The sequence below is a fragment of the Ovis aries genome, chromosome 3 (assembly GCF_016772045.2).
Source record: "Ovis aries strain OAR_USU_Benz2616 breed Rambouillet chromosome 3, ARS-UI_Ramb_v3.0, whole genome shotgun sequence".
In the NCBI taxonomy this organism is placed as follows: Eukaryota; Metazoa; Chordata; class Mammalia; order Artiodactyla; family Bovidae; genus Ovis; species Ovis aries.
In genome coordinates this window covers 35205358-35219607 of record NC_056056.1, presented here as the reverse complement: position 1 = coordinate 35219607, position 14250 = coordinate 35205358, and the positions used below count along the sequence as shown (strand labels likewise).

At 39.4% G+C, this 14250-nt stretch overlaps 1 protein-coding gene across 6 annotated transcripts in view; it reads right to left on the bottom strand.

Annotated features, from left to right (window-relative positions):
• BABAM2 (BRISC and BRCA1 A complex member 2) overlaps positions 1 to 14250 on the bottom strand; it is a 416111-nt gene that overhangs the window by 72990 nt on the left and 328871 nt on the right. The gene's annotated exons all lie outside the window — the stretch shown is intronic.

Genomic DNA, 14250 nt, shown 5'->3' with positions numbered 1-14250 from the left:
GAAATATCAATAACCTCAGATATGCAGATGACACCACTGTTATGGCAGAAAGTGAAGAAGAATTAAAGAGCCTCTTGATGAAAGTGAAGAGAATGAAAAAGTTGGCTTAAAGCTCAACATTCAGAAAACTAAGATTATGGCATCTGGCCCCATCACTTCATGGCAAATAGATGGGGAAACAGTGTCAGACTTTATTTTTGGGGGCTCCAAAATCACTGCAGATGGTGACTGCAGCCATAAAATTAAAAGATGCATACTCCTTGGAAGGAAGGTTATGACCAACCTAGACATCATTTTAAAAGCAGAGACATTACTTTGTCAACAAAGGTCCGCCTAGTCAAGGCTAGGGATTTTCTTGTAGTCATGTATGGATGTGAGAGTTGGACTATAAGAAAGGTGAGCATCAAAGAAGTGATGCTTCTGAAGTGTGGTGTTGGAGAAGACCCTTCAGAGTTCCTTGCACTGCAAGGAGATCCAACTAGTCCATCCTAAAGGAGATCAGTCCTGGGTGTTCATTGGAAGGACTGATGTTGAAGCTGAAACTCCAATACTTTGGCCACCGGATATGAAGCGCTGACTAATTTGAAAAGATCCTGGTGCTGGGAAAGATTGAGGGCAGGAGAAGGGGATGACAGAGGATGAGATGGCTGGATGGTATCACCGACTCAATGGGCATGAGTTTGGGTGGACTCTGGGAGTTGGCCATGGACAGGGAGGCCTGGCGTGCTGTGGTTCATGGGGTTGCAAAGAGTCAGACACAACTGAGTGACTGAACTGAAGTCAGAAAGTGCTATAATTTTATGGCACAACAGGAAAAATATGTAAGGCAGGCAGAGATCACTAAGTATAGGAGCCAGTCCTGAGCCCAGCCCTCATTTCCAAGGACTGAAATGATCAGCAGTCTACCTGGAGCTTGTCCCCACCCCAAGAGTGTGTCCCAGCATGTGGGCTGGGAAGCTTTAGTGAACGTGGAGAACAAGTGTTCTGGAAAGGTCTTAGTTCAAATGCTGTTCCCTTCAACTACTAGCTAGGTGACCCTGGCAAGTTACTTTCTTTCTAGGTGCTTCAGTTTTCTATACTGTAGAATGGGGATAAGTAGCCATCTTATAAGGCTGTTGAGAGAAGTACATGGGATTAGGAATGTTAAGTACTACTTAGCACAGTACTTTGCACATAATGAGCATTCAATAAGTGATGTTATTTATGTATTAATAAGACAATGGCATCATCATGATCACTACCATCATCACTGGTCACCAGAAGGCACTTCTTATCATTCTCAGTAACCTCTGAGAATGAACTGAAGAGAAAAGAATACCAGGTTGACTAACACTGAAGAAATGTGGTCAGTAAGATGCCTGCCTACTAATGAATTGGTTTTTTAATTTCTTCATTTTTCAAATTGTGGTAAAACATAACACTTACCGTTTCAGCCATTTTTGAATGTACAGTTCAGTGGCTTTAAGTACAATGACAGTGCTGGGCAAACAGCACCACCATCCATCTCCAGGACTTTTCTCATCTTCCCAAACTGAACCTCTACCTGTTAAACAACAACTGCCCACTCCCCGTCTCCCTCTTCCCTGGTAACCTCTAGTCTGCTTTCGGCCTGTGACATTGACTACTGTAGGTACCTCATACAAGTAGAATCACATAGCATTTGCCCTTTTAATTGTGTCTTGACATTCACTTCACCTATCTGAACACAACTGTTTAAATTTACCCAAAGGTCATTCTCAGTTCAGAAGTCACTCCCTAAAGCCTCTTAAAATACATTCTACACCAGGCCACGTCAAGAATCTAGACTACCTCTATGGGAGGAAAAGTTACCAACAAGGTTTCAAGTTTAAACCAAAACTCTGTCAGTATGACGTATGACTGAATCCTTTTGTTAAGGGTTCAGTCAAGCCAAATAGTTCTGAATCGTTCAGACTGGGGATGACCAGGGGTTTCTAGCTTGGGATGGACTCCAGGTGAAGCCCGTGAGAATCTCCACCACATACTCATTTTATGTAAATGTTCATTCATTGATTCTTCACCTGGATATCCAGTGGCTCATAAAATTCAACATATCCCAAACTGCGCTCAGCATTTCCAAATCTGCTCCTCCTCACATAACCCCTGCTTCAAGTGATTGGCATCATTGGCTAACAGATGCTTACGGAAGAAAGCTGGGAATCATCCTACTTCTTCTCAGTCCTGCACTGGGATCAATTACTCAGTTTTGCCAGTTTTACTTCCAAAATATTTCTGGAAATATCTTCTTTCCCTTCATCTCTATTATGACTGCTCTAGTTCTGGTCTAATCATCTTTTGCCTAATCCATCTTTCCGATTTCCTGGTTCACGTTTCAAATCATCTACATATGAGAATAATCTGTTTTTATAAAAAGCAAATATTTGTCCCTTCTCTGTTAGGCATTCTTTAGTGACTTTTTTTTTTTTTAAGCTACATGACTTAAAAAAATACATTTGTTTATTTATTTTTGGTTTGGGGTCTTAGTCGTGTCATGCAGGATCTTGCATTGCGGTGCTCAGACTCTCTAGTTCTGGTGCGCAGGCTCAGTTGGGCCATGGCCTGTGGGATCTTAACTCCCCAACCAGGGGTCAAATGCACTGGAAGGCAGACTGGACCACCAGCGAAGTCCCTTCAGTAACTTCTTGCTATCCTCATGGTAAAATCTGCCTCACTGACTTACGAAAGTTGTACTTGTACAGTTAGGAAGTATACAATATGTAAATGAAAAAGCCAGTAAACCTCAAATCTGAGCATTATTTTCTGGAATTTTCCTTATGCTGAACATTATTTAGTTCTTCAGGCTAGTGTTAAGATATCAGCAGTACAATTCTGAACACATACCATTATAAAAGTGCTCACCTATCTTAGTATCTTGGAACTGAGCCATTCAAATATAGGAAAAACAATTGGATTTAGGAAACCGGGTTTCTAGTCCTGTTCTTCCCCTAACATCATGCATGGCCCCAGGTCAGCCACTGACCCACATCCTACTCCTGTAACACCGAAGGTTTTCAGAGATTCTTAATCTGAGGTCCATGCAACCCCGTTCTCTTCCTTCCCTTCCACAAAGGTCCTTGGATAAAATTCAGGGCATCTTGGAACTTGCATGGGAAAAATGTATATCTTTATATTCACTACTTTTAACTGAAATTTAGCATTTCTTCTAATTATGAATGCAGGCAACCATCTGTAGCAGTGTTAGCAGTACTCTGACTTTGGTATCAAGAAAAATCACAGGTATTTTTATATCACATTGTGGTTGTTGCTCATATTTTCAAAATAGTCTATGTTCGTCACTACTTCAAAATTGCAGTGATTATTAGATTTGCCATGGATATGGTTATTGAAGGTATTTAAAAAGAATTATATCTGTTATTATTTTTTAAAGATGTGGTTAACAGCATTTTAATTGGCTTCCTTGTATTATACTATATACTTTATTTTATGCATTTTAAAACACTGAAGAATGAATCCATAGGGTTCACAAAGGAGTCTTTGGCATAAAAAAAAAAATTAAAAATCCCTAGGCAAGATGACCTCTAACCATTCATTCAAGTGCTAGGAATTCTATCCAAAACTGGCATAGAGATAGATAGTTCATATTGTAAACAAGATGATTAAAAGCACTTTTGAAACTGGAAGGTAGTATACTAATGTGAGAAGCCGTCTTCTATGGGCCCATGGGTGAAGTGATATCTTCAACGATTTCACTCCTTAGCTTTTAAAACTAAATTTAGGGCAAGGAAAATGGGTAGTGATGCCCATTATTTGGGCTCACATTTCTAAAGAAAGATTTTTCAAGATTTATGGGTCTTGACTTATTTGGATCCCGCTTTGAACAAAAAGAACTGTAAAAAAAAGAACAAAAAACAAAAAAGAAACATGTCTGAAACAAATAGGAAAATTTGAACATAGACTGGCTATTAGATAATATTAAAGAGTTTTATATGTAATGTTATTTTGGTTACATCTTCTTTGAAAAATTTCTTATCTGCTAGAGAGACATGTTGAATTATAGGTGAGATCACATTTCACATACGCTTCAAAATAGTTCAGAAAATTTAAAAAAAGAAATAAGGTAGACAAAATTGCAATACAGATGATGGGTACATGGGGGGTTCATTATATTTTTCTCTCTTTTTGTGTTTTGTTTGAAATTTTTTATAATAAAAAGTGTTTACAAATTTTTTTTAAAAGTTTCATAGACTTTCAGGATAGATCAAGCCTACAGAAATGTTTGGATTGTACTATATATATTAAAAATAAAAAAATCATGTAAAGGAGTCTGCAGCTTGCCACAGTTCCTACCACACCTTCTTGTCTTAGAACCTGGGTTGCTCCATCTATGTTGCCTATTTGGCTCACATAACATTTGACTTTGTAGGTTTGCAGTCTTTATATAATGAACCATTATAACTGACTACCTTCACTATGTCTAAACTGCTTAAATCTAGTTCTTAATAATTAGGAACTGGTAATTCTTTTTTGTTAGTTTTGGTTTGGTTTTTTTCCCAATCTTCATTATTAAAAAATTAAACTATAATTGACTTACAATATTGTATTAGTTTCAGGTATATAGAAAAGTGATTCAGATAAACACACACACATTCTTTTGACACTGTTCTCCATTATAAGTTATTACAAGATTTTGAATTCCCTGTGCTATACAGTAAAAACCCTTGTTTATCTATTTTATATATAATAGTGTGTCTCTGTTAATCCCATACTCTTAATTTATCTCCCTCCCCCTTTCTGCTTCGATAACCATAAGTTTGTTTTCTGTGTGTGAGTTTCTGTTTCTAAATATGTTCATTTGTATTATTTTTTTAGATTTAACGAATAAGTGATATCATATATTTGTCTTTGTCTGACTTACTTCACTTAGTTTGATCATCTCTATGTCTATCCATGTTGCTGCAAATGACAATATTTCATTCTATTCTATGGCTGAGTAATATTCTATCGTGTATGTATACCATATCTTCTATCTACTCATCTGCTGATGGACACCTAGGTTGCTTCCATGTCTTGGTTACTGTAAATAGTACTGTTATGAACATTGGGGTGCATGTATTATATATCTTTTGGAATTAAGAGTTTTTATCTTTTCTGGCTATATGCCCTGTAGGGGGATTACTGGATCATATAGTAATTTTATTTTTAGTTTTTTAAGGAACTTCCATACTGTTTTTCATAGTGGCTGCAAGAGCTGATAATTCCTTAATTAAACCACTTATTTTTCTCTTCCTATGGCCACAGAGTGAAACCCTTCTTGAGTCAATATATCTGTGCCACTGCACATGGGATCACAGCTGGACAAACTGTTACCACCACTGAGGAGCAACACCAGTTTTATACCCCACTGCTTTCATATCAGTAACGTCATTGGAGAGATGTTCACCCATGTTCCTGGGAGATGAGACACTATATGCCTATCTCCCACTGCATGGATGGACACTGACCCTTTACTTTAGTTCCTGGGACTCACAGTTCTCTGTGAAACTCCAAAGGCTTGCAACATTCATCACATTCATGGGGACACTGCCAACCAATGACATGAAGCCGTTGCAGAAATGCAGTTCATTTTCATATAACCTCTGGAATCAGTTTGTGGATTTAAATCCCAACTCTGTCACAGTGAATATATTTACTCTTTCTGTGCCACAGATTTGTCATTTGTAAAATGGGAAGTTACTAGTAATTATCCTCAGAAGGATGATGAGGAAGAATAACTACACACACACACACACACACACACACACACACATACACATACATATATATGCACAATATTGAGAACAGTGTCTGGAGCATGGTATACAGTTAATATCTGCTACCTACTGTTACCATAACTATTATCTTCAACAACACCAAAAGTTTTATACCCAAATAATGCCCATGTTTCAACAATACCTCAAAATTAATTCTAAGGAAAGGTTACACTAAATGAGATTGATACTATAAAAGTTACTCTCTGTAAAATGAGTCCTTTCTTTCATTGAGTTAGGTGCCTTGTTGTGTTATAATTTGTTAATTTCAAAGCAGTTACAAACATTTTTAAGTTAGAAACACTGAGTTTTCATGACCTTTCTTAATTAAGATAAATTCATATTAGCAATTGAGCTAATCCAATAATTACAGTTGAAAAGAATACTATAACGTATATAAGAAGGTATTTGGAATCGTGTGGAATTAAAAGACACTTGGTTCCTTGAAAGAAAAGCTATGACCAACCTAGATAGCTTATTAAAAATCACAGACATTACTTTGCCAACAAATGTTCGTCAGTCAAAGCTATGGTTTTTCCAGCAGTCATGTATGGATGTGAGAGTTGGACTATAAAGAAAGCTGAGTGCTGAAGAATGAATGCTTCTGAACTGTGGTGTTGGAGAAGACTCTTGAGAGCTCCTTTGACAGCAAGGAGATCCAACCAATCCATCCTAAAGGAAATCAGTCTTGAATATTCATTGGAAGGACTGATGTTGAAGCTGAAACGCCAATACTTTGGCCACCTGATGCGAAGAGCTGACTCATTGGAAAAGACCCTGATGCTGGGAAAGATTGAAGGTGGGAGGAGAAGGGGACAACAGAGGATGAGATGGTTGGATAGCATCACTGGACATGAGTTTGAGTAAACTCTGGGAGTTGGTGATGGACAGGGAAGCCTGGCGTGCTGCACTCCATAGGGTCGCAAAGGGTCAAACACCACTGAAAGACTGAACTGAACCGATCTGATATTCACAAACTCTTTCCTTACAAGTCCTTTAAACTCACTGAAAAGGTCTCACAAGGTATTAGAATGAAGAGAAAATTCCCGATGAAAATTAATGAAATGAATTCTCAAATCAGTGTCAGAAATTACAAAAAAAGACTTTCTGGAAGTACACTCTCAACATGAAACAGAAGTCTCAATTTGAATCAAAATAGTGACAGTGGTTTCTAAAGGATTGGAGTTATTTGAGCTATAAACCTTGAATAGGGTGTGTTTGTGTGTGTAATCAAAAGACAAAAACCACTTTGCCCAGCAGAGCTAACCACTTTCAAGGAAGTCCAGGGTAAAAATTAACCCAAATGTTTAAAGTATCTAAAAGACCCATAGTTCTCTTAATCAAAGCAAAAAGGCATTTTACATTAGAAAGTAGATTTTCCTTTATCTTTTTCTGTATTTTTAAATCATTTTGAACAGTACAGAGAATTGATTGGTTTTGCCTTTTGTTCATAATCAATTTTAGTTCTTGTTGCTTTGATAGTTATTATTTCTACCAAAATGATAAAATTAAATCATAAAGTTTGATATATGCCTGATCTAAGTATACTAATTCTAAAATTATATTACACTTTTCACAAATCTGGTTTGAAATGAATTCTCATGCATATCATTCCTAGTTTTAATCACTTTGTTGACTGATTTACTCTTCAAATCTGCTTATTTATATAAAAATGTGATCTGTATTCAAAAAGTAAGTAGGTTTGGGAAACCGCACAGTTGTGGTTTTACTAAATTATCTAGTAGTTATCTTGTTTGTTGCTGCTAAATATTCTACAAGACTTTGTTTCTGTGACAAAGAGATGAGTTCACACCACTTTGCTCAGGAGATGAGTAGCTGTCACTTTAATAGCTCTGCCTTGAGTGGTGAAAAGACAGTGATACATCAATGTAAATAATTTCCTTGGTTAGACCAGCAATCACACAGCCTGACACAATCAGAGCTTGGAAGGGGCATTTGCAACAATAAACAGAAGCCTCTGATTTTTACTTAAAATTTCAAAAGCTGTCCTGATTTCTAGCTTATTGGCCTTGATTACAGGCCTATGAGGAAAGAATTATTTAAATGACTAGCAAAATTAGTCTGCAGATGTCAATCTCCTCCAGCTTTAAAAAAAAAAAAAAAAAACCTTACCAGAAACTGAGCTCTTTATAAAGTAAAATAACTGTTTTCTGAATAGTTTAAAAGTAAGCTTAAAAGTAATGAATGAATGGAAAGAGACAGATAAAAACAAATACCAAAAGTATAGTAAGAAAACTGTGTTAACTTTTAATTATTCAAAATAAAGGGAAAAAATCAGAGTAAAAACTCATCATCTGCTGGAAAAAAACCCCCTGCCACTTCCCTCTGCCTCCACTACAACTATGAAATGGAGTAACAAGGTACTACTAAGACGTACCTTAAATAATGGACAGAGCAAAATACAAAGGAAATTATTACCTTCTTTTAATATTTTTGAAAAATATAAGATTATTTATAACAATAACACAAAAAGCTGTGTTTACACAGCTTTACATAGTGTACATAGCTTTACATTTACATAGTGACACATATCGATATAACATATATGACAACAAGAGCACAAAAAAGGGGGAGAAGGAGGGGCAAACTTGTTATATTTTACCAGAATCAAGTCATCATTAATCTCGAAGTAGACTAGGTCAGCTAAAGATGCATACTGTGATATCTAGAAAAGACTGCTAAGAAAATAACAACCAAATGGTAGCTAAAATATCAACAAAGAAATCAAAACAGTACACTAACAAATTCTGCTTGACACAAATGAGGCAGTAAAAGAGGAACAAAAAAAGAATGGGACAAACAGAAAACATAAAAATGGCAGACCCCAATCCAACCATACCAACAATTACATAGAATGTCAATGGAGTAAACTATCTTAAGAAAACAGCAGAGTTTCTTTAAATGCATGCAAAAGCAAAACCCAAACATATGCTATCTATGAGACACATTTTAGATTTAAAGGCATTTAGGAAAAAAAAAAAAAAAAGGCTGAAAGCAGTGAGCTGGAAAAGGTATACCAAGCAAACAATAAACAAAATAGAGCTAGAACAGGTTATTAGTATCAGATGAAATAGACTTTAATTTCAGAAATATCACTAGAGACAAAGAGGAGTATTCCATAATGATAAAAAGGTCAACACGTTAGAGGATGAAACAATTATGAATGGACATGTACCTAAGAACAAAACAGACAGAACTGAAAGTAGAAATAATCCTTCCTGCATGTCAGTAGTATCGACATTCCTCAATGAAAGGCCAGAAACCCTTTCCTACAGCGACAACTATAGTTTCCAGCTTCTGGTGCCCACACTCCTCTCACCCCAGGGGTCCTAGGGAAGGTCATGACTCCCTATTGCTGCTGCTAATTAGCCCTTTTGGTTCCACTGAATTCTCCCTAAGTATCCCTGAGATGTAATGGGGCTTCTCTCATAGCTCCATCAGTACAGAATCTGCCTGCAATGCAGGAGACCTGGGTTTGATTCCTGGGTTGGGAAGATCCCCTGGAGAAGGAAATGGCAACCCACTCCAGTATTCTTGCCTGGAGAATCCTCACGGACAGAGGAGCCTGGCGGGATACAGTCCATGGGATCGCAAGAGTCAGACACAACTTAGCAACTAAACCACCACCACCTGTGTGATGTGCCATCCATTTTCTGACGGAAATTTGACCTATATCTAAACTCCCCTCCTTGGATTGAAAGAGACTGCTGCTGCTGCTGCTGCTAAGTCGCTTCACTAGCAGTTCTTACTCAATAGCCATTCCCTCTTTCTCACTCAAGTTAAAAGAACTCTGATTTTTAGCTGGGCATTTGTTTCCCCAGAAAAAGAACTACATTTCCCAGTCTGCCCGAACACACATGCTGAGGCCATATGAGCTAAGTCTGGGCTACATATCACTTTGTGCCTTGTATATAGTAAGCAAGCTCATAAAATATTTGCTTTTAAAAAATGCATATCAGTATACGTCACCTTTATCTGATCTCTTCTCTCATTAACTAGGTCAGGGGTTGGCAAACTTTGTAAAGAGTCAAAGGGTAAATATTTGAGACTTTATTTTTGTTGCATATTCTTCTCATCCCTCCTCAACAACCCTTTAAAAACATAAAAACCATTCTCAGCTCGAGGGCCATATAAAAATAGACTGAGGGTGGAGTTTGGCCCATAGGCTGTAGGCAGTCAACCCTTGTGTAGACTCCAACTGTCTTAAGGTCAAGCCTGAGTTATTTACTTATATCCTCTGGGACGCAGCACAATACTGAGCACACAGCAGGTTCTCCATAAACTTAGGACTCAGTTGCATTGGCTAAATTGACTGGGTTAGGCATAGAGGAAAAACGAAATGAGACACCTAAAACAGTCAGATTTGGTCTAACAGGTATTTTGCCAGGGAGAGAAGGCCTATGGTCCAGGCTGAATGACTCGAAAGGTCACTGACAGGGATTACAGGTAATGGGAAAAGACAGCTTCTCATTCTGTCAGAATCTTAATACCCTCTGCTTCCAAGCAGCAACCCTGTGACCTTAGGCAGTGTGGCTGACAGGGGCCCAAGAAAGAGTCAACTTTCCCCAGTGGTTACTTTTGCTCTGCATTACTATGCCTTGCTCTCTGGTTCCCTTGTCACCCAGCATTCTGAAAAGCTGCTGGTTTAAAGACAGCATCTACCTCCAGAGGTACAAACAGCTTGACAAATACAGAATTACATATTTAACCACTACAGATAATTCTTAGATGGTGACCAGGAAACCGTTCTGAAAACAGTTTCCGAATGAGAGCAAGTACTTGCTCTTGCTGTGGTTCCAAATCTCGTGATATACTGATCTAGATGAAGGAAAGAAGGAATAAATGGATAAAAATACTCCCTGGCCATAATGATGGCCACAGCTCCCACTCCTGGAACCACCAGAATGCCAGGAAGTTGCAGTGTCTCCTGAGAGATCCAAGAATGTGTATAATGTTTTCCCCTAGGGCATTTTTGCTTCCGTGCTCTGGCAAAGGCTGAGGTCAGAGCCACTGGCCTCAAGAGAACAGTGCCTCTTTCCTGTAGCATCCAAAAGGCTCAGAATTACTGCCAGCACCTATCCTCTCAAAAGTCTTCTTCCCAGCCCTGGGCAGAACAGAGGGTGGGGGAGATCAGAGACATTATTTCGTATCCTGCCAGCTCTTCAATCTCCATGAAGTACTGAGCCAGCCACAGAAAACTGGCTCCATTTCTAGGCACTTCTTTCTTTTTCATGTTCTTGAGGTCTCAGAATAATTCACTGCAATGTTCTATCATTAAGTCTCTGCCACTCCATATTCAACTCCTATCTTCACGGCAAGAACAAAAGCAACAAGTGGTCCCTTGAGGGTTATAACCTAGCAAGCAGGTGTTTCCCAAAGAAGGTAAGTCTCAAATGCTTAACCAGTATGACTGAATAAAATGCATTACCTAATCAAGCTTAGTGTGCTGCAGTCCATAGGGTCACAAAGAGTAGGACAGGACTTAGTGACTGAACAATAAAGCAAGTTTCACTCTGATGATGTAGCAAGTCCTACATTCTAGATATAAGAAGAAAAAGGGTGGAAATAATTTATTTAAAGACAGGCTGTGAGTTAATGACGGAGTAGTAAATAGCATCAAAGTCCCTTGATTCTGTCCCTTGTCTGTATAAGAGCTTATCTGCCAAAGAGCCAAGAATGTGGCCACGATGCCAAGAGCAGGGAGCAAATGGGCTGTGGCAGAAAGGAGGAAGAGCCTGAGGAAACACTTTGGAAAGAGTTAATTATATAAACCTCGAGGTCCCTGTGCCTGTTCTAATGAGCGTCTGGGGGTTCTATGTTTCTGAAGAAGTAATCAAAACTAAATGAAACTGTAACTTTGAAAATATGACTCTGGGACTTAATTCTGCATGTCTGACAAAGGAAGGTAGAGAAGGAGCTGTAAGAAATACTGGATACTGCACTATGGAGAAAATATTCTTTGGGGAATAGACCTTCCTAAGGAACAGGAATTGCTGTAACACTGAGCACACTGAGAAGAGAGCTAACAGGCACTGAGAGGTGGATGCTCTTTTCTCTCTGAACACCTCTCCTGCCAGCACCACCAGAGCATCCATTCTTAAGTCCCATGTGGAAAACAGCGAGAAAGATTAATGCCAAGGATTTCTTTTTTCCATATATCTGATATGACCTGACATCATCTTTCTTTGATGATGCTCCTTGGAAGAAAAGCTATGACAAACCTAGATAGTGTATTAAAAAGCAGAGACGTCACTTCGTTGACAAAAGTCCGTATAGTTAAAGCTATGATTTTTCCAGTAGTCATGTAGAGATGTGAGAGTTGGACCATAAAGAAGGCTGAGTGCCAAAGAACTTATACTTTCGAACTTTGGTGCTGGAGAAGACTCTTTGGAGTCCCTTGGACTGCAAGGAGATCAACTCAGTCAATCCTAAAGGAAATCAACCCTGAATATTCATTGAAAGGACTGATGCTGAAGCTGAAGCTCCAATACTTTGGTCAGCTGGAAGAGCTGACTCACTGGAAAAGACTCTGATGCTAGGAAAGAATGAGGGCAGGCGGAGAAGGAGACAACGGAGGATGAGATGGTTGGATGGCATCACTGACTCAATGGACATGAGTCTGAGCAAACTCTGGGAGATGGTGAAGGACAGGGAAGCCTGGCTTGCAAAGAGTTGGATACATTCAACTTAGCGACTGAAAAACATCCTTTTTGAAAGTGGAATCATGGCTAGGAGACCAAAGAAAGTTTTCAGGAAGACTGTTGAGATTTCATGCCACTTTGGGATGAAAAAAACTGGTTGAAGCTGTCATCTAATTTACTGTCTCTAACTGTCTCTCCATGTGTCCTTCCTTCTGAATCCTTCTCTCACAGCTCCTCTGGGAGGCCTCTGCCCACAGCCACCACCGTTCGTGGCAGGTTACAGACCCCTCTTGCTGAGCCCGCCTAGAGGAAACACACCAGACTCCCAGGCAGCTGTCCAGGGTCATGAAAGACAAACCAAGCATATACTAAGGATCTGGGGTCAGATAACCAAGCTAGAAACAGAATCACAGAATCACAGGATCAAGATGGTGGGGCAAAGCGGACATGGCAAATAGGAAGTGAGATCTCAGAAAGGAATTAACACTCAGAACAAAAAATCAAAGCTGTGGCACATAAGGTCAGAATCAAAAGTGAGAGCTGGGAGCACTAGTATACAGCTCAGCTGGGTAGGGCCACAGAAGATGGTGAAGAGAGCTAACAGGAACTGAGGAGAGTGCCAGGAGGCCTTGACTGGGACTTCCTCTCCCACCTGGTCCTGTATTGCAGGATAAGCTCCGTCTGCTGATGTCTCTATGGGACTTAACAGCCCGATTCCCAGTGACATAAGAGGAGACTAAAGCAGGGAAAGGCTTGTCCCAGCAATTTGAACAAGGTCATATAATTAGTTGGAGGCACACCCAAGATGAAAATTGTCACCTCTCCAACTCTGCTTTTCCGTGCATATAATTAATGTAGACAATATGCATGCACTTTTCAGATGCATTTGAAATGATGGTTCCACGTAAGACTAGTTATATAGAGTAGGAGCTCCATATGAAACACTGCCTGACAAGGCAGTTACTATTAGGAAATACCTTAAGCCAGCAGTCCCCAACTTTTTTGGCACCAGGGACCAGTTTCATGGAAGGCAATTTTTCCATGGACTGGGGGCAGGGAGGAGATGGTTTGGGGAGATTCAAGTGCATTACATTTATTGTGTGCTGTATTTCTGATCTAATGCCATCACTGATCTAACAGGAGGGATTGGTCCATGGATTGGAGGTTGGGAACCCCTGCCTTAAAAAGTAAGAATGATAACCAAATGATGAAGGCACTACACTTTGAGTAATCTTGAAAGTTTTGAGGCCTGAATCTGGAAAGATACTTAGAAAATAGAAATCTCTTTAGGATGCATGCATGCTAAGTTGCTTCAGTTGTGTCTGATTCTTTGCAACTCTATGGACTGTAGCCCACCAGGTTCCTCTGTTCATGGGATTCTCCAGGCAAGAATACTGGAGTGGGTGGCCATGCCCTCCTCCATGCCCTCCTCCAGGGGATCTTCCTGACTCAGGGATCAAACCTACGTCTCTTATGTCTCCTGCATTAGCAGGTGGGTTCTTTGCCACTAGTGCCACTGGAAAAGATCCCTCTCTAGGATAGGGTTTCTTAAATTCAGCACTACTGACACTGTGGACTCAATAACTTTTTGCTTTAGGGACCTGTCTCATGCACTGTAGGATGTTTAACAGCATCTCTGACCTCTACCCACTGAGGCCAGGAACAACAAAGCCAGTCCCGGTCCCCTAACCATCATGACAAACAAAAATGTTTCCAGACATTACCAAACATCCCCCAAGTAGCAAATTATACCTGGTTGAGATCATGCAGTAAATACACTTCAGTTCAGTTCAGCCGCTCAG